Source organism: Erpetoichthys calabaricus, chromosome 6, assembly GCF_900747795.2.
Source record: "Erpetoichthys calabaricus chromosome 6, fErpCal1.3, whole genome shotgun sequence".
Lineage (NCBI taxonomy): Eukaryota > Metazoa > Chordata > Cladistia > Polypteriformes > Polypteridae > Erpetoichthys > Erpetoichthys calabaricus.
In genome coordinates, this window is record NC_041399.2 from 81,239,952 (window position 1) to 81,256,786 (window position 16,835).

Sequence of the window (16,835 nt, forward strand, 5' to 3'; positions counted from 1 at the left end):
AAGAATTTAAATATTGAATATATACAGTGCCTTCAGAAAATATTCAGGCCCTCCCACTTTTTCACATTTTGTTATGCTGCCACATCACCATGCTAAAATTGTTTAAATTAATTTTTGTCACTGATAAAGCAGCACTTAATATTCCAGAATGACAAAGGAATATTTGCAAATATTTTAAAAATGGAAAAGTGAAATATACCATTCACAGAGGTACTCAGTCCTTCTATGAAACACCTTTGGCAGCAATTAAAGCTTGGAGTCTTCTTGGGTATGTCACAACAAGCTTTGCACCAATTGTTTTGGGGATGTTCTACCATTCTTCTCTGCAGATCCTCTCAAGCTCTGTCAGTTTTAATGGAAACCTTTCAGCTTTCCTCAGCCCTGTTTAGTCTCCCAGACCCTGCTGCTAAAAAACAACCCCACATCATGATGCTGCCACCACCATGCCTCACTGTAGGAATGGTATTGCATAGGTGATGAGCAGTGCCTAGTCTCCTCCAGATGTGACACTTAGCATTGAGGCCAAACAATTCCATCAACAGACCAGAGAATCTTGCTTCTCAAAGTCTGCCAGTCCTTTAGGTGCATTTTTGCAAACTCTAAGCAGGCTTTCATGAGTTGTCTGACCATTTTGCCAAAAAGCCCAGATCAGCAGAGTACTGCAGTGATAGTTGTCCATCTGGAAGTTTATCCAATCCCCACATAGGTTCTCTGGAGCTCAGCCAGAGTGACCTTCTAATTCTTGGTCACCTCACTTACCATGGCCCTTCTCTTCCAGCTCTATGAAGAGTCATGGTTGTTGCAAATGTATTCCATTTATGAATTATGGAGGCCACTGTGGTCTTGGGAATGATGCAGAATTTTTTGTAGGCTTCTTCAGATCTGTGCCTCGATACAATCCTGTCTCTAAGCTTGGCTGGCAATTTCTTTAACCTCATAGCTGATTTATTGCAGTGAGGCCTTATATAAATAAGTCTACTTGTTTTTACTATGATGTCTCTGTAGCACAGAACTTTTTGTGTTCATTCTAGTTGAATCTTGTCAGGCATCAGCACTAGGCTCCTAATAATGGCAAGGTTAATAATGAGAGAATATCCTCCCCAAAAGTATTTCCTATATAAGAGAATGCCACACTATGAAGGCACCAGTGAAACACATTGCTTTAAAGACTACAAAAATGCCTGGAAAGCAGGAACGCCAGATGTAATTATGGCGAGTTCTAATTGGTTGCTTAAAAGTGCCAGTCTGCTGCTGCAGGTGATACCACGTTTTACCTGAAAGGGACCCCAGGAGTAGATTTACAGCTGCCTCGAGCCGTAGAAAAGATTGAGTATGGAGTTGCAAGGAGAGGGGGGATGAAGGCTCACTGGAAGGAGGAAGAAAGAAAAGGGCTATAACACTGAGAAAATGAGAAGAAGGTAAGAAAACAGAGCTTCTTAAGAGTAGACACTGTCTGATGGCTGGGATATGCAGTAATATTCTACTGTTGTGTAGTTTATTGTGTGATTTGTGTTCTTCCTTTGTGGAATCTCTGTTTGTTTCTTTTATAATAAAGACACCATTTGAGATATTTGGATTGTCCCTGATGCACTAAGGTATGGAACAGTCGAGTTCTCTAAAAATGTCTGTAAATCCTGAATTTATTTTGTTTATACGACTGGACTGTTTAAAGCCATGCCTAAACGTTTCTTATAAACTAGCATTTGTGGTGCTGGAATATCTAAAATTTACAGTAGACATTCATTAATAATTAAATGTCTTTTAATTTACAGGTTGCCTTATGCAGATGATTGTGCCACATCACTCTGAACTGTGAATATATAAAGGAAAGATGATAACTTGAGTATCTATTTGAATTTGATTCCTTTTGATCCTTTGATCTGTAACTGTAAACAAAATACATTTTTGTTTGGTTTTTGAGCTATACTGTTGGTCTTGTTCCTCATTTATGATTCTTCTTTATCCAGCACAATTTTGCACAGTGTGCTCTCCTCTGTGTTGGCTGAAACAACAGTTTGACCTATAATTCAACATACTGATCTACATCTAATTTCTAAAATAAATTTCTAGTAATGACCACTTTGAAATAAGGGTGTATGCCAGACAATAAGCATATATTAATTATACTCAAAATTGGCTGGGCAACTGCATGTGAATATTTCAACAGTCTCGCTACAAACTAAGTCGAAAGCACAGTTGGTTAGTTAAATTTTTGTAATAAATCATGGAAATTCCTGGTGTGTCATTTACATAAATGTCCTAAGGCGGTGAGTGCATAGAATGTCATGCTGTGATTCAATTGCACAAGAGAATGAAGGTTGCTGCTCAAACAGTAATTATATGTTATATATTTTGTTATTAAAGAAGCCTTTTTGAATTGTTTCAGCTGGTTATTTGCCTGGAATGAGTTTTTTGATAACCATGAATCCTAAGAAACTTAACAATGTATTTTCATAATGTATTGTACATGCAAACCTTTGAGAATTTTCCAAAACCCCTTCTAATTCCCCATGCATGCTATAAATGAATATAAAGTACTTCTTTGTTAACATTACCCCAAGGTCTTTAGAAAAATGTATCAATATTTGATTGATAATTCAGTAATTGAAATATGGTGACTCTAAGGGCTCAGTACCCAGACCCTTACTGTTCTCATGTTTTCATCCATCCACTGGGAACTATCATTAGAAAACATAATATTCATTTCACTCAAATACAGACAATACCCAGCTAAACCTTTCTTTTATATCAAACAATGTTTCTCAAATGGTGTTTTTAATTAAGTGTGTCAATGTCAGTAATGTTTTCTTCTTCTTCTTCTTCCATGTGTTAAAAGTGTGAGGCATGTGTACTACTTGTCTCTAAACACAGAAAAAACAGAGATCCTAGTTATTGTGAATGATGCAGACTACAATGATGTTCTATCACTTTTTATCTCAGATGGACTAACCATTAGTTTTACTGAATCAACACTCAACAAAGATATTATCTTTAAAACAATAACCTTAACCTTAACCCTACCCCTAAACCTAACGCTAGTGTGTTGCTTAACCCCCTTAGCGTTGCATTTTATTCCAAAAAAAAACATGTAAAAAGAGTTGCATTTTTTTGGTTTTCCTCTGCTCCAATGTCAACTGGCCATAGTTCAACAATGATAATGTATAGATGGAGCTGAACTACATTTATGCCAATCAGTTTCAAAGTACTTTGTGTCTTTATGTACTCTTCATACAATTCATAAAATATGTATTTGAATTTTGTTTGAGAATATGTCACTGCACTGTGTGCCAGAAGTCAGTGAAAAAAGCTATACAAAAGTATACTTTAATTGAATTGAAAAGAAATGGCTATGCATCACCACCTAGGACAAGTGCTGAAATGTGAGTATAATGACAAGAAAGGAAACAGCATGAGAAGACTGGAGGTAGGCAGATAAGCAGCAATTTTCCTATCCCCATTACAATGGTCTTCCAACAAATACAAGACCTATAATCAAATTTATAAACAAGAAGGCCTAAGCATTACCAACAACAATCATCACAGAACATAAACCAGTATTCAAACTTTAACTATAAATAAATCTAGGAATTCTACATCATAAAAGTCAGTAATCCTCTGATCTTGTACCTTTTATTTGTTAATGATACAAACCCAATGATTTAACTTAAACATCACTGCATTATTTCATCATAATAATGATATAATCTGTTTAAAACATAAATCACAGTCTTCTAAATTTCCCGACAGCTGTCAATAAGTGAATTTAATATGCTTTGTCTGGCGACCTCTGCCTGTGGCATAAGAAATAATCAGTTCAGCAATTAACAAGTAGCTCAGGAAGCACACAGATTATAAAGAATTTAATGTCGCACTTTAGTTAAAATGGGTTTTGGGTACACACTTCTAAATTAAGCATTGCTTTCAAAGTGGCACTAACAATGTAATAATGCTTTCCGGAAAGTCACTTTTTGTTATTATTGTTTGAAATGCAAGTTGTAGCTTTTTATTTTCATACACTGATTTCTGTTAATCAGATCTTTGTAGGGAATGTTTTTATACTGTTCAGTACTATTAGTTGATCCACACCTCTAAAGATGTAACTTCTTTGCTAACTATACAGTATATTACATATTCTCACATACAATTTTAGACAATAGGTGTAAAGATAAATCATGCTAAACCACTTTTCACTTAAATTATCTTTAATTGGAGGAGCGATACTATGTATTGCCTGTGTGCTGGTGGGCCCATTAGTAAGGGAAGTGATGTCATCAGAACCGGAACTGGAAGTGACGTCATTGGCTGCCCCAGAGCCGGGCAGGATTTCCCCAGAATGTTCTGCAAAAGATTGAGAGGGAGAATTAGTGCACTTCGCCACCCCCTGGTCCCGCGTGGAATTACATGTACTCAAGCCCTTTAGTTGTCTCCTAAACATGTGTGTGTGACAGTAGCCAAAAAACAATCTGGTGCAGAGTTATCTTGAAAGTGTTTTGTTTTTGAGGATCATCACATTGCATTTGCAGCCAGTTTCTGGCACTATTAAAGTGACCTGGTTAAATAATCAGCTTTTCGTTTTTATTACCAGACTCCTTATTTAGGTGATTTGGCCTCTTGGGATTTTAAAGCGGTGGCGCAGTGGGTAGCGCTGCTGCCTCGCAGTTAGGAGACCTGGGTTCACTTCCTGGGTCCGCCCTGCGTGGAGTTTGCATGTTCTCCCCGTGTCTACGTGGGTTTCCTCCAGGTACTCCGGTTTCCTCCCATAGTCCAAAGACATGCAGGTTAGGCGCATTGGCGATTCTAAATTGTCTCTAGTGTGTGTGTGTGTGTGTGCCCTGCGGTGGGCTGGCGCCCTGCCCGGGGTTTGTTCCCTGCCTTGCGCCCTGTGTTGGCTGGGATTGGCTCCAGCAGACCCCCGTGACCCTGTAGTTGGGATATAGTGGGTTGGATAATGGATGGATGGATGGGATTGTAAAGCACGGTTTCCATCTGTGCCTAGGCGTTTTTTTTTTCTGTAAATATTTGGTTGTTTAGTGCTCATACCTCCCTTGTTTTTTAAGGCTGCTACAATATTTAAAATTGGGAAGATGACTGTGCTAGACCCAGAGATTATATAAAGCTTTTGTGAGCCCTTTGTAACCCAACCATTTATCTTCAGGTTTTTACAGGCCAGTCATAAGTCCTGATAGGGTTATTTGCACCATATGTTGTTTCCATTTTGAATCCTTGTCACTGCCACAATTGAGATGTTTCAGGGTCACAGAATTGTGACAGTGGCAGCTTGTAAACATTTTTTTTTTTACTTGTATGTATAAGCTCTAAATGGTAATCCTGTCCTTTAAGTGGCATTGCTATCTGCTTGCTATCAAGAGCTTGCTCAGTTTTTTTATTATTTAAATGCTTTGTTTAAATTATGTCACACAGACAATAGAATCATCAAGTCATGCTTGCTTACATTTAAGGAAGCAGACACATAATACTTCTAGTCAGTATCATCTCTGTGTTAGAGGCAAATGTGACTACCTGCCATTTCCTATAAGAGGGCATACGAGAGCCTGAAAAAATGGTAAAAAGGTATACTAGGAAAGCTGAAAGGCATTTTTAGAGAAATATGGCTGCAAAGGTGAACGGTAACCCAAACAGATTTTTTCAATAATTCGGCAGTAGAAGAATTGTCAAGGAGGAGGTGAAGAGTATTAGAAACTTTAAAGGCTAGCTTGAATATAAAGACAATGAAATAGTAAATGCATTTTATTGAAGATTATAGGCATGACAAGTTCAATTATCTTTTAAATTAACAGCTAAGGAGGTACTTAGTGGTTAGGAAATTGTAGAGAAATACAAGAATTGCCTAGATTAAATAGGCTGAAATCTAACAAATCATCAGGACCAACTAACATACTATATTTGAGAGCTTTAAAATGTTAGTGAGTACATATATAAACCCTTAATTTTTAAAAAAATATCTTCCCACTGGTAAAATTCCTTAAGACTGGAGGCTAGCAAATATTATCCCATTGTATAAAAAGGGTGATTCGGATAGATAGGCCAGTAAGCCTAATATACATCACCAATAAACTAATGGAAACATTTATTAAGGAAAAGATTGAGCAGCAAATGACATGACGAGCATGTGCATAACGAAATAGTGAGATCAGGAAAATTTCTGATTGCTGAAACCATCTTGTTTATTATGGCTGTGACCAATACCAGTGACATGCAGCTTGTGTGACACGCCTTGTCATCACATATCACCTATATAAGATGGCAGTGAGCAACAAAATTCTATCCTAGTGCTCAGTTAATTTCTGAAAAAGAGAACAAAACAAATTAAGTTTAGGTACTGGAAAAATGATCCTATTACTTATAGAGATATGTAACAAGATTCTAATGAAGGCTTATTTTGCTCTACATAACACAAAGCATCAGTAAAGTGGTTATTTATCTCTGCAATGCGTTCTACTAAAATAACTTCACTTTGGAATGGTCTGAGGTGGCTAAAGTGAAACATATTTCTCTTGATGTTATATACATCAGTACAATGGCAGTGAGTTCTTCATATTTGTAATTTTACCAGTGTATCAAAGGCTAATGTGTTCTATTATCAAGACCAAAAGAAGCCTTTGTTAAAACCTTATTATAAAGCAGTATATGAACAATCAGTGCATTTGGGCAGCATTAACTAAAGTATTACCAAAAGTTTTTTTGTTTTCTTTTCAGAAATTGATCAAACACTGGATATATTTTTCTTATATGCTGCCATTTCATAATAGCGACAAGTGATGACAAGCATGTCACATGATCTGCAAATCATATGACTGGCAATCAACATAGCAACAACAACCAAGGTGGTTTCACCCATCAGAAATTTTAGTAAATGGTTGTGCCCATGAAGATTTCTTTGTCTTCATCTTTTCCCACTTCTATGTGGGATTGATGTGTTTGATCAACTTCCTTCAAAATAGCTTGGTCCTTTTTCTTCAGGTCTTCTTTTATTTTATCTATCCACTTCTGCTTTGGCCTCCCTTGCCTTCTCTTCTTCTGTACTTCCATTCCCATCACTCTTTTGCCCACATATTCATTGTCTCTCCTTCATCATATGTCCATATCACATCAACAAACTTTCTTGTACATTTTTAGATATCTAAGATAACTTGCCAAATTTTATTGTACCTCTGATTGTCTCATTTCTTGTTCTGTCCATGAAGACTAACCATTTACAAAATAGTGTTTAGATGACTGAAATATTATGACAACAAATACTGCATTAAACATTAACATGCTCAGAAACCCTAACAAAATAAGGTGTACAGTAAGTATTCCAATGTGCCATAAAGAGGATATGTCACAGAAAGACCCTTGTAAGAGACTTACTACTAAACAAAACAAATATGGAATACAATTTCAGTTGTGAACTTTTTTGATCCTCAGTGATTATTTGATGTAAACTGTTATGCTGGCAGTGATGAATTTATTTCAAGGTAAATTTGCTTATTTCTGCTGAATTACCACTTACTGTATATCATAGCATGCTCACCCGCTATTAAAGAAATATGAATTGAATGATTTCCATGATGCACTTTAACACATTCAGACCCTGTTGGCTCATTCCTGCTACATTACCTGCAGCACTAATATGCAAGTGAATTACATTTTTTGCTTTTTTTATTCTTACTTAAAACTGATCAGCTACTTAAATACTAGACTTTCCCAGTCTCAAAGAAAATAGCAATGTTACTTTTAAATTTACATCAATGAGTTTAGTTTTCAAATAAAATCTATTCAGGACAAATGGATAAAGTGAAACTTTCATTTCAGTTAGTGTAGCCTCGTGAATGTAGCCTCACTATTGGATCCTTTTTGCAAATTAACAATTGGGAATCAAATATAAATTATTCAGCCTGTAGTGTTATTTTGATCATGCTGGTCATTTAGTCAATACATTTAAAGTAAAACAACTTATTTGCTTTAGAAAACTCAACCATTTTTCAGTGATGTGTTATTTTAAATTAGTTGAAAAAATGTTTGGTTATAAACCAGACATCAATGAGGGATTTTACATTGCAACATAGTATACACAGAATATAACTGATTTGCCGATCAGAAACTATGGGTTACACTAGAGGTATGTGCATTTTTAAAAGCTTATAATGCTGCCTTTACATCTATCTTAGCTCAGGATACCAGAGACACAAGTAGCAGAGAATTCAAGCTATCATAGCCTATAATACCACACCACCTGTCTGCAGAGGGGATGCCTCCCATACAGATGTGTGAAATAACATCTATATGCAGTTTCGTGCCCTAAATGACATATCTGCAATGAAGTCAATCCTTACGCAGGAAGAGCAGGTACTGTGCTTGTCCACTGCTGATGCAAGAAAAACTTTGTGAAATGCAAACCCATGCAAAGCCACTAGATTAGACAACATACCCTGCCGAGTGTTCAGGAAATGTGCAAACCAGCTGATGGGTATCTTTACAGACATTTTCAACATTTCTGAGGGAGGCAGTGGTCCCCAGGTGCTTCAAAACCACTACTAACATACCCATACTGAAGAAGTTCTCTGTCTCTTGGCTAAATGACTATCATCCTATAGAATTCACACCTGTCGTCATGAATTGCTTTGAAAACTGAAATCTTAGTGATTGGCAATAATGGATAAAATGAGGCTATTAGAAATAAACTGGATACATTAGGATTAAAAGTCAAGACGGGGGTAACTGTTGACTGTAATCTGAATTTTAAATCACATATTAATCAGATCACTAGGACAGCATTTTTTCACTTACCAAACATAGCAAAAGTTAGACCTCTTATATCATTGAAAGATGCTGAGAAATTAGTTCACGCGTTTGTTTTCAGTCGACTAGATTACTGTAACGCAATCCTCTCAGGAATACCCAAAAAAGACATAAATCGTTTGCAACGAGTGCAGAATGCAGCTGCTAGAATCCTAACCAGGAAAAGAAAATCCGAGCACATTTCTCCAGTTTTGATGTCACTACACTGGTTACCTGTGTCATTCAGAATTGACTTTAAAATTCTGCTTATGGTTTATAAAGCCTTAAATAATCTCGCCCCATCTTATATATCGGAATGTCTGACACCTTACAGTATATTCCAAATCGTAACCTCAGATCCTCAAATGAGTGTCTTAGAATTCCAAGAGCAAAACTTAAAAGAAGTGGTGAGGCGGCCTTCTGCTGCTATGCACCTAAAATCTGGAATAGCCTGCCAGTAGGAATTCGCCAGGCTAATACAGTGGAGCACTTTAAAAAACTGCTAAAAACACATTATTTTAACATGGCCTGCTCATAACTTCACTGTAATTTAATCCTGATACTCTGTATATCCAATTCATTATAATAACTATTCATGGTGGCTCTAAATTCTGTACTAACCCCTACTCTCTCTTCTGTTTCCTTTTCCGGTGTCCTTTTGGTGGTGGCGCAAGATCTACTCAAAGCACTGTGATGTTCCAACAGTGATGGATTAAAAGCCAGAAGTCTGCATGACCATCTTCATCAAGTCCTTCCGTGAGAACCCTAAATACAAAAAGGACTATTTCATTTATGTTAGGTAGAATGCCCAGAGGGGACTGGGTGGACACGTGGCCTGGAACCCCTTCAGATTTTATTTTTTTTCTCCAGCCGTCTGGAGTTTTTTTTTGTTTTTTCTCTCCTCCCTGGCCATCGGACCTTACTTTTTTCTTTGTTAACTAATGTTGTCTTATTTTAATTTCTTATTTTGTCTTTTATTTTTCTTTTCTTCATTATGTGAAGCACTTTGAGCTAATTTTTTGTATGAAAATGTGGTATATAAATAAATGTTGTTGTTGTTGTTGTTGAAAGGCTAGTTTTGGGCCACTTGAAAGCCGGACATCCCATATCACATGATCCTCTCCAGTTTGCCTATTGCCTAAGCTGTTCCACTGAAGATGTCATATCATCTACTCTTCATCTGGCCTTGTCCCTTCTAGTCAAAAGAGACAAATATGCAAGGATGCTTTTCATTGACTTCAGTTCAGCTTTCAACACCATCATAGGGAACTCAGAAGCTCATAGGAAAGTCGGGTCTGCTAGGCTACAATACCTCCCTCTGCAACTGGATTCTGGACTTCTTGACAAACTGACCCCAGGCAGTCCATGTCAGAAACACCATCTCCAGTACTATCTCATTGAACTTTGGTGCCCATCATGGCTATGTATTCAGCCCACTTTTGTTCACACTGCTGACTCACAATTGTACGGCTGTGTATGGCTCCAACACCTATATTAAATTTGTGAATGGCACAACAGTGGTGGGTTTCAACAGTAGAAGAGATAAATCAGTTACAGAATGGAGATACAATGATTGGCAGACTGGTGCAAGTGCAACAATCTGTCTCTTAATGTGGACAAGATGTAAGAAATGGTCACACGATGATCAAGGTCTGTGTGATGGAACTGGTCAAGAGTGACAAATTCTTTGGTGTGCACCTGGCAGCTGATTTTACTTAGTCTCCATAGCCAAGAAGGCAGAGCAGCATCGCCACTTCCTTTATCAGCTAAAAAAGGGCAACCCTATCGTCCATTCTCATCACATTCTACAAGGGCAGCATTTATAGTGTTCTGACCAGCTGCATCACTGTCTGGTTTGGGAACTGCAGTTTCTCTGACCATAAGATCCTACCATGCATAGTGCACACAGCAGAAAAGATCATTGGGACCTCTCTGCCCTTCATTAAAGACATTGTTATAAAGCGATGCATTAGCAAAGCCCAGAACATTGTGAAGGCACGCTCCCATCCCTTTGACAATCTTTGTCCCACTTCCATTTGGGTAATAGGTACTGTAGCATCCAAAACAGTTCTACCAGGTTCTGCAACAACTTCTATCACTTCGCTGTCTGTTCTCCGAACTCTGTGCTGCCTCCCTGCCCTCAGATCTGCACCTAGTAGCTTATTTATATGCAGTACATTTGTTACACTTGTTAGTACTGTTGCTTTTTATTTTTAGATGTTTTTATTTATTTTTTTATTCCTATCTATTTCAGATTATTACTATCTATTCACTTACCTATTATTATTTATTTTATTAAAGTGTAGTTCTTTACATGCCTTGCACTTGTCCTGTCTTTATGTATATGTTGCAGTGCACTCCTTGGAATTATTATTTCATGCGCTGTATGCTGCAATAGTGTGTATGGATGGTATGGATTAAAGGGATACCCCGTTTAATACCTTGGTTGAAAAAATGAACTGAAGGAAAGTCTAAAGTCTAATAGTGTTAATGGTGGTGTCACATCCAAAACCGTTCCTGTATTTTCAGAGTGAAACACTCTATGCTCAAGTCTATAACAAGTCATAAGAATTAATAATGACTAATCAGAGATAATTTATTTTGTTGAGCTTAAACATGTCCATTCTTGCAAGATTCTTTTATTTTTTCAAACCTGCTTAATGTTTGTGTTATAGTGACTGTAAATATTGTGGTAAAGGGCGTCAGGAGTCTGTGATGTTGTGTGATTTTTATATAAAAATGGTGCGGTTCAGGATTTGGCGGTGAGGATGGGCGGAAAGTCGTTTGGCCGAGGGGTGTTCAATGGAGAAAACAGGTGGATTGCAGGACCATATGCAAATGTCACAGCACAGCCATTCCTCCATGAAACTCCATGAGTGGTTAAGGCAAGAACCTACTGTACACCCACAAAGTATATAAGGAACCTGAGAAGGACAGATGACAGGGAAGAGAGAAAAAAGAAACAAAGAAGAGATAAAATCAAGGAAGAAAGTTTGGAGAAAACAAAGTGTGGAATGGGGAGATCGAGCTGTTGTGGTGGTCAGGAGGAAAGGTGGTCGAGTAGCCCTGCAGACAGCAAGAGGATAGCTAGGCCTGCTGAAGATTACAAGTAGCAAAAGCGGCCAAAACAATTTGAGGTTTGTCTCATAAATGCTGAAGGATGGTGGAGGGATGACAGAGCCAGATCTTAGGTGTTCCAGCACATTACCAGCTGAGGTGGCTGAGATGAAAGCCGAAGGATGGTTGACTGTGCTCACTGGTGTCTGTCTACTGAGCAGACCCAGAGGGTGAGGAGAGGAGACAGGAAAGAAAGAATGAGACACACTGGGGGCACAAAGAAGCCAATTTTAGACTTAATTATAATGTCCTTATTTATTTATTTGTTTATTTATTTATTGACTGATTTTAACTCCCACAAGAGCATCCATTTCATGTAAGATGTCTTATTTGGGTAAGTCATGCACTCTATACAATGTATACTCACTTTTTACTGGAATAGGGAAGATGTATTTTTGATCTTTCTTTTCAATAGTTCAATTCTTTTTCCCTAAAGGAAAGCATGATGGTGATGTGTTATTGTGGAAAAAAAAATTCTGCACAAAACAAATAATCATCATTTACATTAAAGCAGCACAAATATGCTGTATGTATGGTCTTTCAACATTATTACACATAGTATTAACATGTTAGATTCTTAATGAATGTTGATTTTAAAATCTAAATAGAAAAGATGGTTGACCTTGCTTTTTAATACATCTGATTCCAGTTGCCAAGTAGAATATTAATGGGCCTCCAATGGGAGTGATGGAATTCAGGTGCTTCATTCCAGCATTCCTCTTATTTAGGAACGTCTAACAATTTGCTTTGTATGGAGGTTACATAGCTGACCTTCAGCAGGATGAGATTCGTTCAGCATAAATTCAAAAGCCTCTTTCAAGCACCTTGCAAAAGCTACATTGAATTCTCTTTGCAAAAGATTAACATTTAGCCAGAGGAAGATGTTGTGGGTATATTTTTAAGCAATCAAAAGCTATTGGGGAAAACAAAGCATCATTGATGAATAGAAAAGTCACGCGGAGTATACACAGCATTATGTTGCACATGTTAGAGATGGTACTGAAAAACAGTTCCAAAAAACAGCAGAAAAAGGAAAAAAAGCTTATTGATAACATTTATTACATTACAAGTTTTATTTGGTTGTTACAGAATGTATTTTGTGTTGCAGAGCTATGCAGTATCTAGATATAATTACTGTAAACTGCAGACATCTTATAACTGAAGTAGAAGTCATGTTATGACTATATTGTGAGGTTAGTTGTATTTGGTGAATTGCAAACTTGCACGTGAGAGCTGGACGTCCAAGTTGAGCTTCGACTCTTATCTGCTTACATCATACAATAGCCTATAGTTTGGCTTATTACATTCTTACTTAATCGGTAAAGGATTAAACAAGGCTGCTATAAATAAAACTTCATAGAATAAAGGAGTTAAAAATATTTCTCCCTTATACAAGAGAGCTGAACAGCTGCAGCACAGAAAAACCATCTCCTTGTCAGACTCTAAGAAAGTTTCTTTGATTGATACAGAAGGAGCAATGAATCACAGCATGGCTGACCTACTGCAGTAATTATGGCAAAAGATGCAGATGGTGCCGTGGAATGAAAAGGCAGAGCTCTGGATGAGACTAGTGTGGTGATTCCCAATGTGGGGCAATTTGATTTTTTGGGGGGTCAATTCGAGAATGTATGTACATTCATTTATAAAATGAAAAAACAGAAATTCACTGTTAAAAATGATAGAAAAAAATAAACAAATAATTGTTATTTTTATTTTTTACAGAGACATTTATATATTTATATAAACATAGAAGGGATGGTGAAGAACCCTTTAATTTATGATTTTACAACCGGCTTGGGTTTTTCTACTTATTTTTTTCTACTTATCTTTTTTACCATTAAAATAATATGATTTGTAAAAATGATTATAAAATTTTGCAATATAACAAAAATATAAAATAATCAAAATATTAAAGAAAAAGCTGTCATTAAAGTTATTTTATATTTATGAATATCACGTCTCTTATTATATGTTTTCAAAACTGTATTTGCTATATTTTCATATTACTTCATATTATATATATATTTTTAACAATTTCTTAGTGATTTCTCTGTCAGTACTTCAGCTATCCTTTCCCTGTTTTGTTTCCATTTCTTTGGAAGCTTGTTTATTTTATTTTATTTTATTTTTTAAATTTTATTTATTAATTTTATTGTAATTATTCCATAAATATAGATTAATTTATAACAAAAATTAATTGAAGACAAATCAGACCCCACCCTTGAGAAGGAGAGCTTAGCCGAAGGAGAATTGCTTAAGGCTTTTTAATAGGGCAAAAGTAAACAAAAGAAAGGAAGAAATACATATAGGTAAATAAATAAAATGGAGAAGGGAAATAAATGCGGTGATAATTATTTTTCTTATTCTAAAATATTATTGATTAGATCCTGCCAGGTTTTGTACAAATTCTGTACGGATCCTCTAACTGAGAATTTGATTTTTTCCAATTTCAAATAATATAAAACATCGGTTTCCCACTGACTTATCAGAGGAGAGTTAGGATTCTTCCAATTTAACAAAATAAGTCTGCGTGCCAAAAGTGTAGTGAATGCAATCACCGTTTGCTTGTCCTTCTCCACTTCAAGTCCATCTGGAAGAACACCAAACACAGCTGTTAATGGGTTAGGAGGGATTGTGACCCCAAGGCTGTCTGAAAGGCACTTAAAAATTTTGGTCCAAAATGATGTTAGTTTGGTGCAGGCCCAGAACATGTGACCCAGTGAGGCAGGAGCTTGGTTGCAGCGTTTGCAGGTTGGATCTTGCCCTGGAAACATTTTGGACAGTTTTAAGCGAGACAGATGAGCTCGATATATAATTTTGAGTTGAATAATTCTATGCTTTGCGCATATGGAGCTCGAGTGAATTCTCTGCATTGCTACCTTCCACTCCTTTTCTGATATATTGATTAAGAGATCTTTTTCCCAATGTCTTCTTGGGTCTTTGAAAGGTAGGGACTCTAATAAGATTTTATATAATGCAGAAATGATGTCTAATTCCTCAAAACTGAGCAGTATTTTTTCCAGCATGGTGGAGGGTACGAGGTGAGGAAAATCGGGCAGTTTCTGTTTAACAAAGTTTCTAATTTGAAGATAGTGAAAGAAATGTGTAACTGGGAGGTTGAATTTGGAACGTAATTGTTCAAAGGATGCAAATATGTTGTCTATATAAAGATCTCTGAGCATTTTAATCCCAAATCTTTTCCAGGTATTAAAAACTGGATATACTTGCGAAGGTTGAAAGAGGTGGCTCTCTTGCAGAAGTGCCACATATAAAAGATTTTCCATCTTAAAATGCTTTCTAAGCTGGTTCCATATTCTGCGTGAGTAAAGCACAATTGGGTTATTAGTATATTTGCGATAACTTGCATTTATTGGAGCACAGAGCATGGATTATAAAGAAGTACTACTGGATTTTACTTCTATTGCGGATTAGGCTTGTGTATGTTCATTTATTTGTGTCCAGGTTTTTATAGCTTGTATGTTTGCTACCCAGTAATAAAGCTGAAAATTAGGTAAAGCCATGCCACCTTTTGCCTGAGGTCTTTGTAGGGTCGCACTTCGGATACGTGGGTGTTTTGAGTTCCAAATGAATAAGGTTATTGTTGAGTCTAATTGCTTAAAAAACGATTTATTGATATATATTGGAATGTTTTGAAATAAAAAAATGAGTTTAGGAAGGATATTCATGTTAACAATGTTAATTCTTCCGGCTAGAGTGAGATGAAGGGTTGACCATCTATGCAAGTCTTGCTTAATTTTTTCCATACAGACGGCAAAATTTTGTTGATAAAGATCTTTATGTTTACTTGTGATATTTACCCCTAGATATTTAAACTGATCAGCTATGGTAAAAGGTAGGGTGTCTAATCTAATATTATATGCTTGTGAATTCACTGGAAAGAGTATACTTTTATTCAGATTAATTCTGAGACCAGATATCTTTTGAAATTCTGTGAGTGCTGTTAAAACTGCAGGCACAGTGTTTTCTGGGTCTGATATATATAAAACCATATCATTTGCATATAGAGAAATTTTCTTTTCCAGTCCTCTGATAATCCCCTTTATCTGATAAGAATTTCGACAGTGAACCACCAGTGGTTCAATGGCGATTGCAAACAGCAGTGGTGACAAGGGACATCCTTGTCTTGTGCCACGTTCTAGCTTAAAGTAGTCTGAACAAATGTTGTTAATACAAACTGATGCTTCTGAATTGGTATACAATAGTTTGATCCATGCACAAATATTCGGGCCAAACCCAAATTTCTCCAATGCAGTGAAAAGGTAGTTCCATTCAATCATATCAAATGCTTTTTCTGCGTCTAATGATAGTAATATCTCTGGGGTGTTTGACTTTGCTGGTGAATATATTACATTAAACAGGCGTCGGAGATTGGAATATAAGTGTCGGCCTTTAATAAATCCAGTTTGATCCTGTGATATTACCAAGGGCAGCACTTTCTCCATCCTTCTAGCTAGAATTTTTGAGAGTATCTTAACATCATTATTCAGGAGTGAAATTGGTCTGTATGATGCACATTGTAACAAGTTCTTATTTTGTTTAGGAAAGACAGTGATTAATGCTTGACGAAAAGTTTGAGGTAGTATTTGGTTGTCTCTAGCTTCTGTAAATGTTGCCAATAAGGGGGTAGCTACCTGAGTGGAGAATTTCTTATAAAATTCTACGAGGTAACCATCAGGGCCTGCTGATTTCCCGCTTTGAAGTGACTCTATAGCATCTAGTAATTCTGATAGCGTCAGAGGTTTATCCAGTTCCTCAGCACTTAAAGCATCTATTTGTGGTGCCTGTAATGTATCCAGAAATGCATTAGATTGTGTGTTGTCTTCCTTGCACTCAGTAGAATATAAGGATTTATAATAATCTCTAAATGTGTGCATTATATTTTTATGGTCAATGATTTCTTCTCCGTTCGTGTTGGT